At 46.3% G+C, this 17,290-nt stretch overlaps 1 protein-coding gene across 1 annotated transcript in view; it reads right to left on the minus strand.

Annotated features, from left to right (window-relative positions):
* Window positions 1-6,484: 6,484 nt before the first annotated feature.
* LOC138249700 (uncharacterized) overlaps window positions 6,485-17,290 on the minus strand; it is a 31,864-nt gene continuing 21,058 nt past the window's right edge. Inside the window, exon 4 of the mRNA XM_069203690.1 lies at window positions 6,485-7,005. The gene's annotated coding sequence lies outside the window, so the exon portion shown is untranslated. The remainder of the gene's footprint in view (window positions 7,006-17,290) is intronic.

The following is a 17,290-nucleotide window of genomic DNA, read 5'->3' on the forward strand; positions in this document are numbered from 1 at the left end:
AGGAGCTCAGCCTTGGCTTGTTTCAATCATCTCCACTAGCTCTCAGTTATTTAAAATTAAAAAAAAACAATTTCGAAGCTAATGTGCTATACGCACAAATGAATTCATGGTAAGAGCAAAGCAGTTCTACAGAATTGTTACTTTTAATAAGCCTACTCAGGATCTTCAAGCCAACCAGCTTTATGTTGCAAAAGAATCAAAAAAACCAGAATGGGTGGTTGCAATTTTTTGGCAGCAACACACAGGAATAATCTCCCCAGAACCTGCGCACAGTGCCAGATCTACAAGCATTTCAGAGATAGTTAAAGACCTTGCTGTATTCACTTTAAGGTCTTGATTGGAACTAGCAGGGTATGATCCATCACCAGGATATCCCTTAGGGGCCAAGGGCACGCTTCATAAGTACTCACAATAATATATAATAATAAAGTGCAAACAGTATTGGGGGGAAAAAATAAAAATAAATCAGTGCCCAGCCAAATACGTGCATTTATTTAAAAAAAAAAAAAAAAAAAAAATGTATTTTATGTTTAACTCCACGCATGCAACCTCCAAATGGAACAACACAGCCCCCCCACCCTGCTTCTTTTGAAATGGGCACTTCTCTTTTTCATCATCCTGCATGAAAGAGGTCTGCCACAGTAGGCATAACTACAAAGTGGAATGTCCACAACGTAACTCATGCTAGTATCGCTTTGGGCACCCGTCCCAGTCCAACAAGACTACAGTCTGTGTTTGCCTATGACTTTCATAAATAAACAAATTTAAAAAAAGCACATCATTAGGGAGCCAAACAATAGTACTGTTGGGGGACTCAGGGTGGGGTACACATCTTTACCATATAGAAGACGTTTCTGCCACAACTGTCGTGGAGCACCTCCTGGACATTGCAGATCTTGATTTCAATAATCAGAAAGAATTGTCTTTTTAATCCAACCACGAAAATTCATTTGAGACGCTGTCTTGAGAAGTAAATCAAAAGTGACAACCTAGCCGCTAGACTTCCAGTACTTACTGCAGCTGTCAATCTGAACATAAAATCTCGATTAACATCAAACAAATTCAACATTCTCTCAACAGCAGAGGTAGGAGGAAGAAGGAAGGAACATTTGGGTAGGATCAATCTTAGAGTTGAGTTCAGCCAGAAAAGATGGGTTTAATTTAAGAGCCACTGCATCATTCAAGCATCTTAAATAAGCATGACAGAGATGAAAGTTCACCAAAACACTGTGCAATACTGATAACTACCAGAAAAAAACACCAGCAAAGATGGAATGAATTGTACCTTGTGGACTAATTAAAATCTTTTCAATTCAAAAGGTCATAAAAAACGATTAAAGTTATGATTTGATTTAACGTTTCTAAGATTAAAAACCAACAGCCAATACATTATTTGGACGCCAAAGTGCAAATATTTTATACATACCGATATACAAGTTCTGTATTAAAAACTGAACCAACAATTGTCTACTAGGCATTAAGTCACACATAAAAGTTTGATGTTGTTAAAGTGCAAGAGCACCCAGGCGATCTCCAGCAGTCTTATCTACTGAGGAAGTCTCTTCTTGTAGACTTAGTTGCAGGGGATCGTCAAGCATATTTTGCACAGATACTTGGTCCCCAGGCAAGGCAATGGTGTCTCCACTCAGCCAGCAAATTACAACTTGCCTGCTGGTGCGCACTTGCTGTTGAAGATTCCCTCTGTGTACTGAAAGTGCTGGACATGCACATAAGATGGGAGTTAATACCTCATGTTTGCACCCACACAGGCAGCAGCTTCAGGTAGTCGCTTTGACTCTTCCAGGATGGGATTGGATCTTTTGTTGCTAACTGCCCAGAACGTCCACGCGTGGCACTTGTATATTCTTTTCTTGCCGCTGTGGCAAGACTGGTCGAGGTGTTGCACAGTTGAGTGAAGGATGCTTTTTTCTGAGGGGACGGGAGAGGCGCAGCTGGTTTTTTTATGCACATTCTAGCTGTACTTGAGCTTGTGAGACCGGCCTCAGCAGGCAGAAAATGCCTCTATAAACGTTAGATTATGAACGGTTTAATACATTTGCCACTTTTCCAAGCCACATGAGATCATCAGCATAAGCTGTGCTGCCATTAACGTGAGTAGATGTTGGTGTGACGGGCAGTTAACCTTCATTTGCAGCTCCTTAAATGTAAAGGATAAAGTACATGCTTTTGCTTGCATAATGGCAAAGTGCTGTTTAAAGGACAAGTGACGAGTTATCACTTATTCCAAGATATTTGTAAGAGGTTACAACCTGTACGAGGTTGCCCTTCATGAATCAATTAGGAGAGGTTTTTCTCTGGTTCAACCAAGCAAATCACCTTTGGGTTTTGTAGATTAAACTCCAGGCCTTGCTGCTCGATGTACTAAACTAGCGAATTTATGGACCTCTGTAGGCCGGCAGGAGTCTGACTTAGCACCACGGTATCACCTTGGTGGAAAACACTCCATTTGTGCCAGATGCTGATTTAAGTCGGCCAAATAGAAGTTAAATAGACAGGGACCCATGACGCACCCCTGTTTGAAGCAGCTGTTGGTTTGGATCAACCATTGACAACTTTAACCTGTACAGATGTCACTGGTACATAACAATAATCGAGTTTATCAATTTTTCAGGAAGGCAATGTCCAGCCATTTTTGCCCAAAGGCAAGCTCGGGGGGACTCTGTAAAAGGCAGATCAGAGGTCGACAAAACATAAAAAGTCAACCCCTTTGTTTTATTTATTGCCTTTTCAGCCAGGATGGGAGGAGTGCAGACACTTGAATTTTTGCTATTAGCTGGCTCTCCTTCACCCACGCCTAGAGATCATTAATCACAGGAGGCAGAGTTTGGCTTTAACATTAGCCTATGGCTGATTTATAGGCTATTAGCCCATAATTCATTGGTGACGACTGACTACCACTCTTGTATGTTGGATTAAGTATGCTCTCTCCATGATGGCAGGATGCTATAAAACTTGTAGACGAGAGGGGGTAGAGATCTGGCCTAGAAGTTGACATTGGGCTTGGACATTGCATTCAGAATGCTATCGGCCCAGTTGTTCAATTTCTTTAATATCTGTGCCAACCACTTTCACATCTGTTCGTGGTTCTTACAAGCCGAGTCCTTTGGAGTGTATCAATATTAGAAACGTCTATGCACTGTCAGTATTTGCAAGTATCTGGTGAGTTCAGGCGGTGGTGGGACTGCCTCACTATGTCTGGGATGTACTTTAAATAAATGAGGAAAGCTATGTGTTCCTAAAAGCTCCTTCCATGTGTGAGATCCTACTTCTAGCATGGTGATTGTGCTCTTGGTGGTGTCTGCTAAGATGTAAAGTTAGAAATTTCAAGTTAACTATCTGAAAGGGGCGAGGATTATAGACATTTTAAGACCAACAGGAGGTACTAAGGTGAAGCAACTGCACAAGAAAGGTCTAGCACCAGAGACACTCCTAAACCGCCTCAATACCAGAAGTTTTGGTCCCTGCAAAGAATCATCCGTAAACAAAGGAGAATCTTTATTGCAAGCCTTTACAATTTAGGAGATGCCAGAGATACATTCTTGTGAAATCATTTTAACAGGATATTTCAGAACAAAATATATCTAACAAGAATAGAAGACACCAAGGAAGAAGTAGAAGACATCTTGTGCGAGTCAACATTCACCTAATGCCTAGTATGAAATTTCAAAATTGAGTGTTATATAACCTTTAACTACTTACCAACACTTTGGCTTCCAAAAGATATTGAAACTTGACTAGATCCCAAATGACTGCTGTCAACACTCCCATTTCATGATTTTGCTGCTTCCTCTGTAGTCCATCCTGGTTGAACTGAATGACACTCTAAAGTGTCTCTCCATACAGTTGTACTTGCACCCACGGTCAGTATTTTTGCTGCTCTGAATGCATTGGAACTCTGCTGATTTATTTCTTTGGATTCAGTTACCACTGCCACATCAACCTGACCAGGTATCAAGATATTTGGAACAAATAAATGTTCAGGCGCCACAAAAAGGTATCAAATGCAACATCGCTTACTGGACCGTAAAGACACAAGACACCATTATAGCCTTGAACTCTCATCCACATCTTTTCTGGAGCTCTCTGCAGTGGAAAAAAGGGGTCAACAATCTCTGTAAGGGAATCAACTTTTTCTCAGCTGGAGAGACTTCCTTGGATGCAAAACCTCAGATACAGTTTGCTGACACTACCCCATTGGCACATGTTGGTGAGCATTCATCAGATCCAAAGGCACCTTATCCTTCCGAGGATAAGGAGGAATCTTTTTTTAAAGTTTCCTTTATCAATGGAACTTTCTTGATGTACTTGTTCAAAGTCTTCAAATCGATGAAAATCCTGTAACCTTTTCTCAATCTAGGTACAAGAAAAACAACTGAATAAACTCCCTTTTCTATCAGAGATCGAGGCACTGGTACAATCGACGCACTAATCCATTGGCAGGAAGTTAAACTCTGCTTGATAGCAGCGATATCCAACACAAATCTGTGGTGGATATTTTTTTTCTCTTCCATAATTCCAGAAAACAACGTGGCATTCCCTCCAACTCGTAAAGGCTCCCAATCCGTTCCCTGGGAATCAGCATAGTTAGAAACTCCTTTAATACTTCTAGGATAAATTACTTAGATTGCTGCCTTTCAAAACTTCATCTCCTGGAGGGCTGCCAAAAGGACTCCCTATATTTGAAGAAAAACCAGGAGCATAGGTCTGACATTTCATGAAGGCGATAGAATGTTTCCTTACTTAGAATATTTTATACAGCTTCTATTACAAGCTTGCCTTAAGCAGTTTAGTCAATTCAAAAGGCTATAAGGCAGTTCTCCTTTGTGCTGCGTCTGTATTCCATTACTTTAGAAACGGGCTAAGACGGGCAGCAACAGAGGCTCCACAAGCCATGGCAGAAACTCAAAGGACCAAAAGAAATGTGAGAAGAATTCCACCTGATCACAATTACCTCCAACAAATCTGAAACAACCCAGGCCCTCCTAAATGGTTTAAAGAAGGATTTAAAGCCAGACAGCAAAAAATGTGAACTAAAAGCACTTTATACTGCAGTCCACGAGGATAAATGTGCTCCAGAATAAATTCCTTAGTGCTAGACCACCTTCTTTTCTACTGGATCTTTTCTAAGAACTCAAAAATGAACTTCTATGCAATCCACAGCACTTTGTACATATGTCAATCCTTTTCATTTCAGTGAAGGGAGTAGAATAAAAGACTACACTAAAAGGCACAGCAAGCAAACCCTACCTGGCAGAGTAGCAGGAGCTGCAACACAGTGGGCCTGTCATAAGGAGTCAAAAAAGGGTGAATCAGGAGCTTCAAGGTCAGCAGCAAAGAGCATGTGCGCCCTGGGATTCCCGATTAGAAACATGAGACTTCAGGAGCAAGGCAGTGATATGGGGAAGCAAAGTGCAATGGTTAGGCATCTATGCGAAAGAGGCAGTGAGATAAAAAAAAAAAAGTTAAGTATTGCAATTATATATGGTCTTAACGAGATGGCTTTTATTGCTGGGAGGAGCAAAGTCAAACTATCAGCTGAAAACTACAGCTACATATTTAACAGACTGATCGTTGAGCCAAGTAAGATTAGAGTCCCTTTCTTAAGATGGTTTGGCTGTAATATTTTGCTTGATGTAGCAGTAAAGTTGAGTTGTGAAAGTTGCTACCTTCATGGATTAATGGGCCACAAAAAGGACATTTGTACTTACCCTGTAAGCATTCATTCGTGGCATGTAGTACTGTACATCCACATGAGAACACCCTCCTCCCCAGATGCCTCTGCCTGTTGCAGTTATCATTCCTTACCTCTATTGCATGGTCATCCATTTTCTCCCTGCACAGTACTGCTTTACTCCACCTTTATCTTCACTCACAGTGCGGAAAACAAATAAAGCTGATGACCAAGCACACTACAAGTTAGAGGTGGAGCCCAGGTACTTCGTGACCTGAGAAGAATTCTTCAAAGAAAAAAAACCTTGCATGCATCTGAATGCAGGAGTATGCAGAGACGTGCATCCACAATCACATATGCCTCAAACATTAATACGACCCAGCTGGCACAAAAAAAATAAAAATTCAGATTACAAACATCAGAATTCGTGGAAGCATAGCAGTTGGTGAAAAAATATTTGGGGCGTTGCTATCACTATGAAGACACTGGTAGCCCGTAGACAATGATTTGATGATACGGATATACCTGCGTTTGAAATTTGTGGGTTTTTGGTGCACAATCGTCTGCATACTGCATGAATGTATTCCGGAAAAGGAGCTTGTGTGTTCCTGTGTATTTTTTTTTTTTTAAACAGTTATTGTTCAGGTACAGTTAGTGATAAAGATTATGTGATGAACTCTGCCCACAAATGCAGAGAGGTTCTGTCCACATCTCCAATGATTGATTGCTTGATGTGCTACCTGGAAAAAATACAGCGTGTTTAATGATAAAGAACACAAACTTTTGAAGCAGTATATTCAAAAAATGTTTTATCTAAGTTTAAGTTCTCCAGTGCTTTGGAAAACATCATAGCAATAACAAATTGCAAACATTCGATTTGCCACTATACCCAATCCCACTGTGAGCATTATAGCAGTCTGTCACAAGCTCCTTCCAAAGAAAGGCTTTGGGATTAGCAAGAAGTGACCAAAAGAGATCAGTTTCTGTGTTGGTCATGTTAGAAGAATAGTTGCATTGAACATGGAGATTTCTCTTCAGAATTCAGTTGTCAAGCACAAGTTGTAGGTGTTCAAGCTTGCTCTCTTCTGTGCTTAATGTATTGAGGTCCACTGAAAGTTCTATCCACACCGGCCATATGTGAAGGGTTTTTTCCTGCATAGCTTATTTTGCCCAATAAAGTTAACCTAGCAATTCCAAATGTTCAGTTGCAGCCAAGTCCTTCTCACGCCTGGATTGATGCACTGGTGCAGGAGTGACTTCAGTTTGTTAGAAAGTCTTTGGCACACTGATCCTTTCTTCCATTAACCTGTCACCTGCAGGAGAGAGTAATGGACTGGAGTTACTCCATGTTCCAACAAAATACACAAAACCAAACATGAATGCATTAAGACATTAACTCTCGTGGGCATTTTTAAACAATGTATTTCATTTAGTAATTTTGATTGGTGCTACACATGGTTGGCATGATCCTGTAAACATATGCAAAGTCCAGTCCACTCGGAAGTGCCCAGTCTATGCAGGAGGGCATTGCCCACCCTTCTCAGAGATGCTTTCTTATTGGACTGTGGGCAAAGAAGTGCAGCTATGGAGTCCAGGCGATGTAGGAAGATACCAAGAATAGCCCATGAGCTGTCCCACGCCAGACAAGTTACAGAGGGGTCAGTGGTCAGCCGGACCACCAACAAGCCTTGACAAATGCAGGGAAGAGTTGCACAGAGTTTGCAGGATTTTGTGGGGACGAGCAAGATCCAGGTGACCCAACCTTGGCAGGTAGGTCAGGGCCAGCCCGGAATCGTTGGAGCCCCCAGCAGGACCAGGGGAGTCACAGGGAGGCCTTAACAGCACAGCAAAGAGGGATGCCCATGTGTGAGGAGTTGCAGAGGGGACATCGTTCTTGGAGCTGGAGAGTGCTGGAGGCTGGGGCTTTTTGGGCTAAATCTTCGGATTGAAGAGCTATCAAGCTTTGGCAACAGCAAACACACGTTCCTGCCAAGCAGCTCCAGCTGAAACCTCTGGACAGCCATATAACCACCACCTGAGTTGTATAGCCTTGAAGAGTCTGTGGGACAGCAGAATCTACAAGCCGGTCGTCGATTTGCCTGCAGATGCAGGAGAGTGACTTTCACCCAAGGAGATTCCTTCCTGCTTTCCTAGGTGCAGGCAGAGTCCTTGTGAGACTGAAGGATGCATGGCCAGAGGAGCTGCAGAACTTGGAAGCAAAGTCCTCCTCTTGTTCTTGGTTTCAGTGTGTTCAAATGTCTTGCAGAGAAGACTTGCGATGGTTCCTAAAGTTTTGCAGATGAATATAGGGTCCCATCCTCAGGGGAGCCCTTCAGTAATCCAGGAAGGGGGTTGGGCACTTACTGCAGTGACCCCCTATCGGGGGGGGGGGGTCGGGGACATCACCCAGCTGGACAACCTCATCTTATTTCCAGGATAGCAGAATCAAGTGCCCACCTGGCAGAGCTCTGTGCACATCCTTAAGAGAGGAGCTGGACATGGGGGTGTGTAAGGAAATGCCTCCTTGGCATGGTTACCCCCTGACTTTTTGCCTTTGCTGATCCAGGCCCCAGCACCAGTGTTCTTTCCCTAACCTGTACTTTTGTTTTCACAATTGGCGCACCCTGGCATCCAGGTAAGTCCCTTGTAACTGGTACCCCTGGTACCAAGGGCCCTGGTGCCAGGGAAGGTCTCTAAGGGCTGCAGCATGTCTTATGCCACCCTGGGGACCCCTCACTCAGCACAGACACACTGCTTGCCAGCTTGTGTGTGCTGGTGAGGACAAAACAAGTAAGTCGATATTGGCACTCCCCTCAAGAGTGCCATGCCAACCTCACACTGTCTATGCAGTATAGATAAGTCACCCCTCTAGCAGGCCTTACAGCCCTAAGGCAGGGTGCACTATACCATACGTGAGGGCACAAGTGCATGAGCACTGTGCCCCTACAGTGTCTAAGCCAAACCTTAGACATTGTAAGTGCAGGGTAGCCATAAGAGTATATGGTCTGGGAGTCTGTCAAACACGAACTCCACAGCACCATAATGGCTACACTGAAAACTGGGAAGTTTGGTATCAAACTTCTCAGCACAATAAATGCACACTGATGCCAGTGTACATTTTATTGTAACATACACCCCAAAGGGCACCTTAGAGGTGCCCCCTGAAACCTTAACCAACTACCCGTGTAGGCTGACTGGTTTTAGCAGCCTGCCACACTCGAGACATGTTGCTGGACACATGGGGAGAGTGCCTTTGTCACTCTGTGGCTAGTAAACCCTACTGGGTGGAGGTGCTTCACATCTCCCCCTGCAGGAACTGTAACACCTGGCGGTGAGCCTCAAAGGCTCACCCCCCTTTGTTACAGCACCACAGGGCACTCCAGCTAGCGGAGTTGCCCGCCCCCCTCCGGCCACGGCCCCACTTTTGGCGGCAAGGCCGGAGGAGATAATGAGAACAACAAGGAGGAGTCACTGGCCAGTCAGGACAGGCCCTAAGGTGTCCTGAGCTGAGGTAACTGACTTTTAGAAATTCTCCATCTTGCAGATGGAGGATTCCCCCAATAGGGATAGGAATGTGACCCCCCTCCCCTTGGGAGGAGGCACAAAGAGGGTGTACCCACCCTCAGGGCTAGTAGCCATTGGCTACTAACCCCCCAGACCTAAACACGCCCTTAAATTTAGTATTTAAGGGCTCCCCAGAACCTAGGAACTCAGATTCCTGCAACCTAAGAACAAGAGGACTGCTAAGCTGAAAAACCCTGCAGAGAAGACAGACACCAACTGCTTTGGCCCCAGCTCTACCGGCCTGTCTCCACCCTTCTGAAGACACTGCTCCAGCGACCTCTGAATCCTCAGAGGACTGCCCTGCTCTAAAAGGACCAAGAACTCCAGAGGACAGCGGCTCTGTTTACCCAAGTCTGCAACTTTGTTTCCAAAGGAGCAACTTTAAAACAACTGCGTTTCCCGCCGGAAGCGTGAGACTTGCTACTCTGCACCCGATGCCCCCGGCTCGACTTGTGGAGAAACAACACTTCAGGGAGGACTCCCCGGTGACTACGAGACCGTGAGTAGCCAGAGTTGCCCCCCCCCTGAGCCCCCACAGCGACGACGCTTGCAGAGGGAATCCCGTGGCTCCCTCTGACCGCGACTGCCTGCTTCCCAGATCCCGACGCCTGGTAAAGACACTGCACCCACAGCCCCCAGGACCTGAAAGATCGAAACTCCAGTTCAGGAGTGACACTCAGGAGGCCCTCTCCCTTGCCCAGGTGGTGGCTACCCCAAGGAGCACCCCCCTTGCCTGCATCGCTGAAGAGACCCCTTGGTCTCCCATTGATTTCCATTGGAAACCCGACGTGTGTTTGCACACTGCACCCAGCTGCCCCCAAGCTGCGGAGGGTGTACTTTCCGTGCTAACTTGTGTCCCCCCCCGGTGCCCTAGAAAACCCCCCTGGTCTGCCCTCCGAAGACGCGGATACTTACCTTCTGGAAGACTGGAACCGGGGCACCCCCTTCTACATTGAAGCCTATGCGTTTTGGGCACCACTTTGAACTCTGCACCTGACCGGCCCTGAGCTGCTGGTGTGGTAACTTTGGGGTTGGCTCTGAACCCCCAACGGTGGGCTACCTTGGACCCAAACTTGAACTCCGTAGGTGGTTTACTTACCTGCAAGAACTAACTAACTCTTCCTCCCCCTAGGAACTGTGAAAATTGTACTGTCTAGTTTTAAAATAGCTATATGTGATTTATGTGAAGACTGTATATGCTATTTTGATTATTCAAAGTTCCTAAAGTACCTACCTGCAATACCCTTCATTTAAAGTATTACATGTAAAATTTGAACCTGTGGTTCTTAAAATAAACTAAGAAAACATTTTTCTATACAAAAACCTATTGGCCTGGAATTGTCTCCGAGTGAGTGTTCCTCATTTATTGCCTGTGTGTGTACAACAAATGCTTAACACTACTCCTTTGATAAGCCTACAGCTCGACCACACTACCACAAAATAGAGCATTAGTATTATCTCTTTTTGCCACTATCTTACCTCTAAGGGGAACCCTTGGACTCTGTGCATACTATTCCTTACTTTGAAATAGTGCATACAGAGCCAACTTCCTACATTCGTGGATCAGCGGTGGGGTACAAGACTTTGCATTTGCTGGACTACTCAGCCAATACCTGATCACACAACAAATTCCCAAAATTGTCATTAGAAACAGATTTTTGCAATTTGTGCTATTTTTCTAAATTTTTAAAAGTCCTGCTAGGGCCTTGTGTTAGTCCCGGTTAGCATTTCTTTTAGAGTTTAAAAGTTTTGTGAAAGTTTGAATTAGGTTCTAGAGATAGTTTTAGATTCTTAAAAAGTATTCTAACTTTTAGAAACAATGTCTGGTGCAGAAGAGAATGTGATGGAACTCGACCTCACACCTTACCTCCATCTTAAGATGAGGGAGCTAAGGTCTCTCTGCAAAATAAAGAAAATCCCAGTTGGCTTAAGACCCTCCAAACAACAGCTCCAGGAGCTGCTGGCAGAGTTTGAAAAAGTCAACCCCTCTGAGGATGACCTCACAGAGGGAGAAGATAGTGACTTGGAGGAGAATTCCCCCCTTCCAGTCCTAATTAGGGAGATCAGGGACCCTCAATCCCTGACTCCAACCATAATAGTCAGAGATGCTGCTTCCCTCACAGGAGGGCACAGCACCTCTTATCACCGAGGACAGCCTCAGTGAAGATGACCTCCTGTTAGCCAGGATGGCCAAAATATTGGCTTTGGAGAGACAGCTCCTCGCCATAGAAAGGGAACGACAAGATGGGTTTTGGTCCCATCCATGGTGGCAGCAACATAAATAGGGTCAGAGATTCTCCTGACATGTTGAAAATCCCAAAAGGGATTGTAACTAAATATGAAGATGGTGATGACATCACCAAATGGTTCACAGCTTTTGAGAGGGCTTGTGCAACCAGAAAAGTAAACAGATCTCACTGGGGTGCTCTCCTTTGGGAAATGTTCACTGGATAGTGTATGGATAGACCCCTCACACTCTCTGGAAAAGATGCAGAATCTTATGACCTCATGAAGGGTACCCTGATTGAGGGATTTGGATTCTCCACTCAGTATAGAATTAGATTCAGGGGGGCTCCTGGGCCAGACCTGGGTTGATTTTGTGGACTACTCAGTGAAAACACTGGATGATTGGATTCAAGGCAGTGGTGTAAATGATTATGATGGGCTGTACAATTTATTTGTGAAAGAACACCTATTAAGTAATTGTTCAAATGATAAACTGCATCAGCATCTGGTAGACCTAGGACCAATTTCTCCCCAAGAATTGGGAAAGAAGGCGGACCATTGGGTCAAGACTAGGGTGACCAAGACTTCCACAGGGGGTGACCAAAAGAAAGGGGTCACAAAGCCTCCCCAGGGGAAGAGTGTTGAGACATCCAAAAACAAAAATAGTAAAGAGTCTTCTACAGGCCCCCAAAAATCTGCACAGGAGGGTGGGCCCAGAGCCTCTTCACAAACCAATTTTGGGTACAAGGGTAAAAACTTTGATCCTAAGAAGGCCTGGTGTCGTAGCTGTAATCAGCCTGGACACCAAACTGGAGACAAGGCCTGTCCCCAGAAAAGTACCACTTCTAACTCCACTCCAGCTAACACTGGAAAAGCTAGTCTCCAAGTGGGATCAACAGTGGGCCCAGAGCAAATCAGGTGTCACACTGAAGCTACATTAGTCTCTGAGGGTGGGGTGGATCTAGCCACACTGGCTGCCTGGCCCCCTAACATGCAAAAATACAGGCAGCAGCTCTTAATTAATGGGACAAGTGTAGAAGGCCTAAGGGATACAGGTGCCAGTGTCACCATGGTGACAAACTTGTTTCCCCTGGTCAATACCTGGCTGGACAAACGTATCCAGTCACCAACGCTGACAATCAGACTAAAGTACATCCCATGGCTATGGTAACTTTAGAGTGGGGAGGGGTCAATGGCATGAAACAGGTGGTGGTCTCCTCAAATATCCCAGTAGACTGTTTGCTTGGAAATGACCTGGAGTCCTCAGCATGGGCGGAGGTAGAACGGAAAACCCATGCAGCCATGCTGGGTATCCCTGAACTGGTGTGTGTCAAGACAAGGGCACAGTGCAAGGCTCAGGGTGAAAAAGTAGAGCTGGAGAATGGAAAAAGGGCCCAGCCTACCAAGGGAAAAGGAAAGACAACTGGGGAACCAGCTGCAACACAACAAAAAGAGAACCTCTCTTCCCAGGAAGAAGTTCTGCCCTGAGGGAACTGAGCCTATGGAGTTAGAACCTTATCAGGTTGAGCTCTTAGGCCCAGGGGGACCCTCAAGGGAGCAGTTGTGTAAGGGGCAAGAAACCTGTCCCTCTCTTGAAGGCCTTAGGCAGCAAGCTGCTGAAGAGTCCAATCGCAAGAAAACTGGAACACATAGGGTCTATTGGGAAGATGGACTCCTTTACACTGAGGCAAGAGATCCCAAACCTGGTGCCACTAGGAGAGTGGTAGTGCCTCAGGAGTTTAGGAAGTTCATACGGACCTTAGCCCATGATATTGCTCTTGCTGGGCATTTGGGACAGACCAAGACGTGGGAGAGACTAGTCAACCACTTCTATTGGCCCAACATGTCCCAGAAAGTCAAGGAGTTTTGTGTCTCCTGTACCACCTGTCAAGCCAGTGGTAAGGCAGGTGGACACCCAAAGGACCCCCTCATTCCACTTCCAGTGGTGGGGGTCCCCTTTGAAAGAGTGGGTGTGGACATAGTGGGTCCACTTGAACCTCCCACAGCCTCAGGGAACATGTACATACTAGTAGTAGTGGATCATGCTACTAGATACCCTGAAGCTATTCCCCTTAGGTCGACTACTGCCCCTGCAGTAGCCAAGGCCCTCATTGGTATTTTTACCAGAGTGGGTTTTCCTAAGGAGGTGGTGTCTGACAGAGGTACCAACCTCATGTCAGCATACCTGAAACACATGTGGAATGAGTGTGGAGTGACTTATAAATTCACTACACCATACCATCCACAAACTAATGGCCTTGTTGAGAGATTCAACAAGACATTAAAAGGCATGATCATGGGGCTCCCTGAAAAACTCAAAAGGAGATGGGATGTCCTCTTGCCATGTCTGCTTTTCGCTTACAGAGAGGTGCCTCAGAAGGGAGTAGGGTTCTCACCCTTTGAACTTCTGTTTGGCCACCCTGTAAGGGGACCACTAGCTCTTGTGAAAGAAGGCTGGGAGAGACCTCTTCATGAGCCTAAACAAGACATAGTGGACTATGTACTTGGCCTTCGCTCAAGGATGGCAGAGTACATGGAAAAGGCAAGTAAAAACCTTGAGGCCAGCCAACAGCTCCAGAAGTTTTGGTATGACCAAAAGGCTGCAATGGTTGAATTTCAACTGGGGCAGAAAGTCTGGGTTCTGGAGCCTGAGGCTCCCAGGGCACTTCAGGACAAATGGAGGGGCCCTTACCCAGAGCTAGAGAAGAAGAGTCAGGTCACCTACCTGGTGGACCTAGGCACTAGCAGGAGCCCCAAGAGGGTGATCCATGTGAACCGCCTTAAGCTCTTCCATGATAGGGCTGATGTGAATCTGTTGATGGTAACAGATGAGGAACAGGAAGCTGAGAGTGAACCTCTCCCTGATCTCCTCTCATCAAACCCTAAAGATGGTTCAGTAGATGGAGTGATCCATTCAGACACCCTCTCTGGCCAACAGCAATCTGACTGCAGGAAGGTCCTGCAACAGTTGCTGAGCTCTTTTCCCTAACCCCTGGTCAGACAAAACAAAATTTTCAGACAGTCTGACCAAGTTAAGGAAAGCATCAAGGTGGAAGTCCACAAGATGCTGGAATTGGGAGTAATTGAGCACTCTGACAGCCCCTGGGCTAGCCCAGTGGTCTTAGTCCCCAAACCTCACACCAAAGATGGAAAGAGAGAGATGAGGTTTTGTGTGGACTACAGAGGACTTAATTCTGTCACCAAGACAGATGCCCACCCCATTCCAAGGGCTGATGAACTGATTGATAAATCGGGTGCTGCCAAATTCTTAAGTACCTTTGACTTAACAGCAGGGTACTGGCAAATCAAAATGGCACCAGGAGCAAAAGAAAAGACAGCATTATCCACACCTGATGGGCATTATCAGTTTACTGTTATGCCCTTTGGTTTAAAGAATGCCCCTGCCACCTTCCAAAGGTTGGTGAATCAAGTCCTTGCTGGTTTGGAGTCCTTTAGTGCAGCTTATCTTGACGATATTGCTGTCTTTAGCTCCAGCTGGCAGGATCACCTGGTCCACCTGAAGAAGGTTTTGAAGGCTCTGCAATCAGCAGGCCTCTCTATCAAGGCATCCAAGTGCCAGATAGGGCAGGGAACTGTGGTTTACTTGGGACACCTTGTAGGTGGAGGCCAATTTCAGCCACTCCAGCCTAAGATCCAGACTATTCTGGACTGGGCAGCTCCAAAAACCCAGACTCAAGTCAGGGCATTCCTTGGCTTGACTGGGTACTACAGGAGGTTTGTGAAGGAATATGGATCCATAGTGACAGCCCTCACAGAACTTACCTCCAAGAAAATGCCCAAGAAAGTAAACTGGACTGTAGAATGCCAACAGGCCTTTGACACCCTGAAACAAGCAATGTGCACAGCACCAGTTCTAAAAGCTCCAGATTACTCCAAGCAGTTTATTGTGCAGACAGATGCCTCTGAATATAGGATAGGGGCAGTTTTGTCCCAAACAAATGATGGCCTTGACCAGCCTGTTGCTTTCATTAGCAGGAGGTTACTCCCCAGGGAGCAGCGTTGGAGTGCCATTGAGAGGGAGGCCTTTGCTGAGGTTTGGTCCCTGAAGAAGCTGAGACCATACCTCTTTGGTACTCACTTTGTAGTTCAAACTGACCACAGACCTATCAGATGGCTGATGCAAATGAAAGGTGAAAATCCAAAACTGTTGAGGTGGTCCATCTCCCTACAGGGAATGGACTTTATAGTGGAACACAGCCCTGGGACTGCCCATGCCAATGCAGATGGCCTTTCCAGGTTCTTCCACTTAGAAAATGAAGACTCTCTTGGGAAAGGTTAGTCTCATCCTCTTTCGTTGGGGGGGGGGTGGGGGGGGGGCCAGCACCAGTGTTCTTTCCCTAACCTGTACTTTTGTTTTCACAATTGGCACACCCTGGCTTCCAGGTAAGTCCCTTGTAACTGGTACCAAGGGCCCTGATGCCAGGGAAGGTCTCTAAGGGCTGCAGCATGTCTTATGCCACCCTGGGGACCCCTCACTCAGCACAGACACACTGCTTGCCAGCTTGTGTGTGCTGGTGAGGACAAAACAAGTAAGTCGACATGGCACTCCCCTCAGGGTGCCATGCCAACCTCACACTGCCTATGCAGTATAGATAAGTCACCCCTTTAGCAGGCCTTACAGCCCTAAGGCAGGGTGCACTATACCATAGGTGAGGGCACAAGTGCATGAGCACTGTGCCCCTACAGTGTCTAAGCCAAACCTTAGACATTGTAAGTGCAGGGTAGCCATTAGAGTATATGGTCTGGGAGTCTGTCAAACACGAACTCCACAGCACCATAATGGCTACACTGAAAACTGGGAAGTTTGGTATCAAACTTCTCAGCACAATAAATGCACACTGATGCCAGTGTACATTTTATTGTAACACACCCCAGAGGGCACCTTAGAGGTGCCCCCTGAAACCTTAACCAACTACCCGTGTAGGCTGACTGGTTTTAGCAGCCTGCCACACTCGAGACATGTTGCTGGACACATGGGGAGAGTGCCTTTGTCACTCTGTGGCTAGTAACAAAGCCTGTACTGGGTGGAGGTGCTTCACACCTCCCCCTGCAGGAACTGTAACACCTGGCGGTGAGCCTCAAAGGCTCACCCCCTTTGTTACAGCACCACAGGGCACTCCAGCTAGTGGAGTTGCCCGCCCCCCTCCGGCCACGGCCCCACTTTTGGCAGCAAGGCCGGAGGAGATAATGAGAACAACAAGGAGGAGTCACTGGCCAGTCAGGACAGCCCCTAAGGTGTCCTGAGCTGAGGTGACTAACTTTTAGAAATCCTCCATCTGGGATAGGAATGTGACCCCCCTCCCCTTGGGAGGAGGCACAAAGAGGGTGTACCCACCCTCAGGGCTAGTAGCCATTGGCTACTAACCCCCCAGACCTAAACACGCCCTTAAATTTAGTATTTAAGGGCTCCCCAGAACCTAGGAACTCAGATTCCTGCAACCTAAGAACAAGAGGACTGCTAAGCTGAAAAACCCTGCAGAGAAGACGGAGACACCAACTGCTTTGGCCCCAGCTCTACCGACCTGTCTCCCCCCCTTCTGAAGACACTAAAAATAGGGTGGTTTTGCACCAGAGCAGGGGTCAGGGTTTCCTGTACTGGTGCAAATCGCTCAGAGGCACCCCAGCCTCGAGACACCTATTGCTAAAGAAGAGGTGGTCACACCGCTGTCTTACAGAGAATCCTTTGTTCTGCCTTCCTCTGGCTGAGTTAAGCTCAGCAGCAGCAGGAGGAGGCCAGAACAATGTCTGGGGGCAGCACAGGCTGGCATGCAGACCCTGCAAGGCTAT

Source organism: Pleurodeles waltl, chromosome 8 (assembly GCF_031143425.1).
Source record: "Pleurodeles waltl isolate 20211129_DDA chromosome 8, aPleWal1.hap1.20221129, whole genome shotgun sequence".
In the NCBI taxonomy this organism is placed as follows: Eukaryota; Metazoa; Chordata; class Amphibia; order Caudata; family Salamandridae; genus Pleurodeles; species Pleurodeles waltl.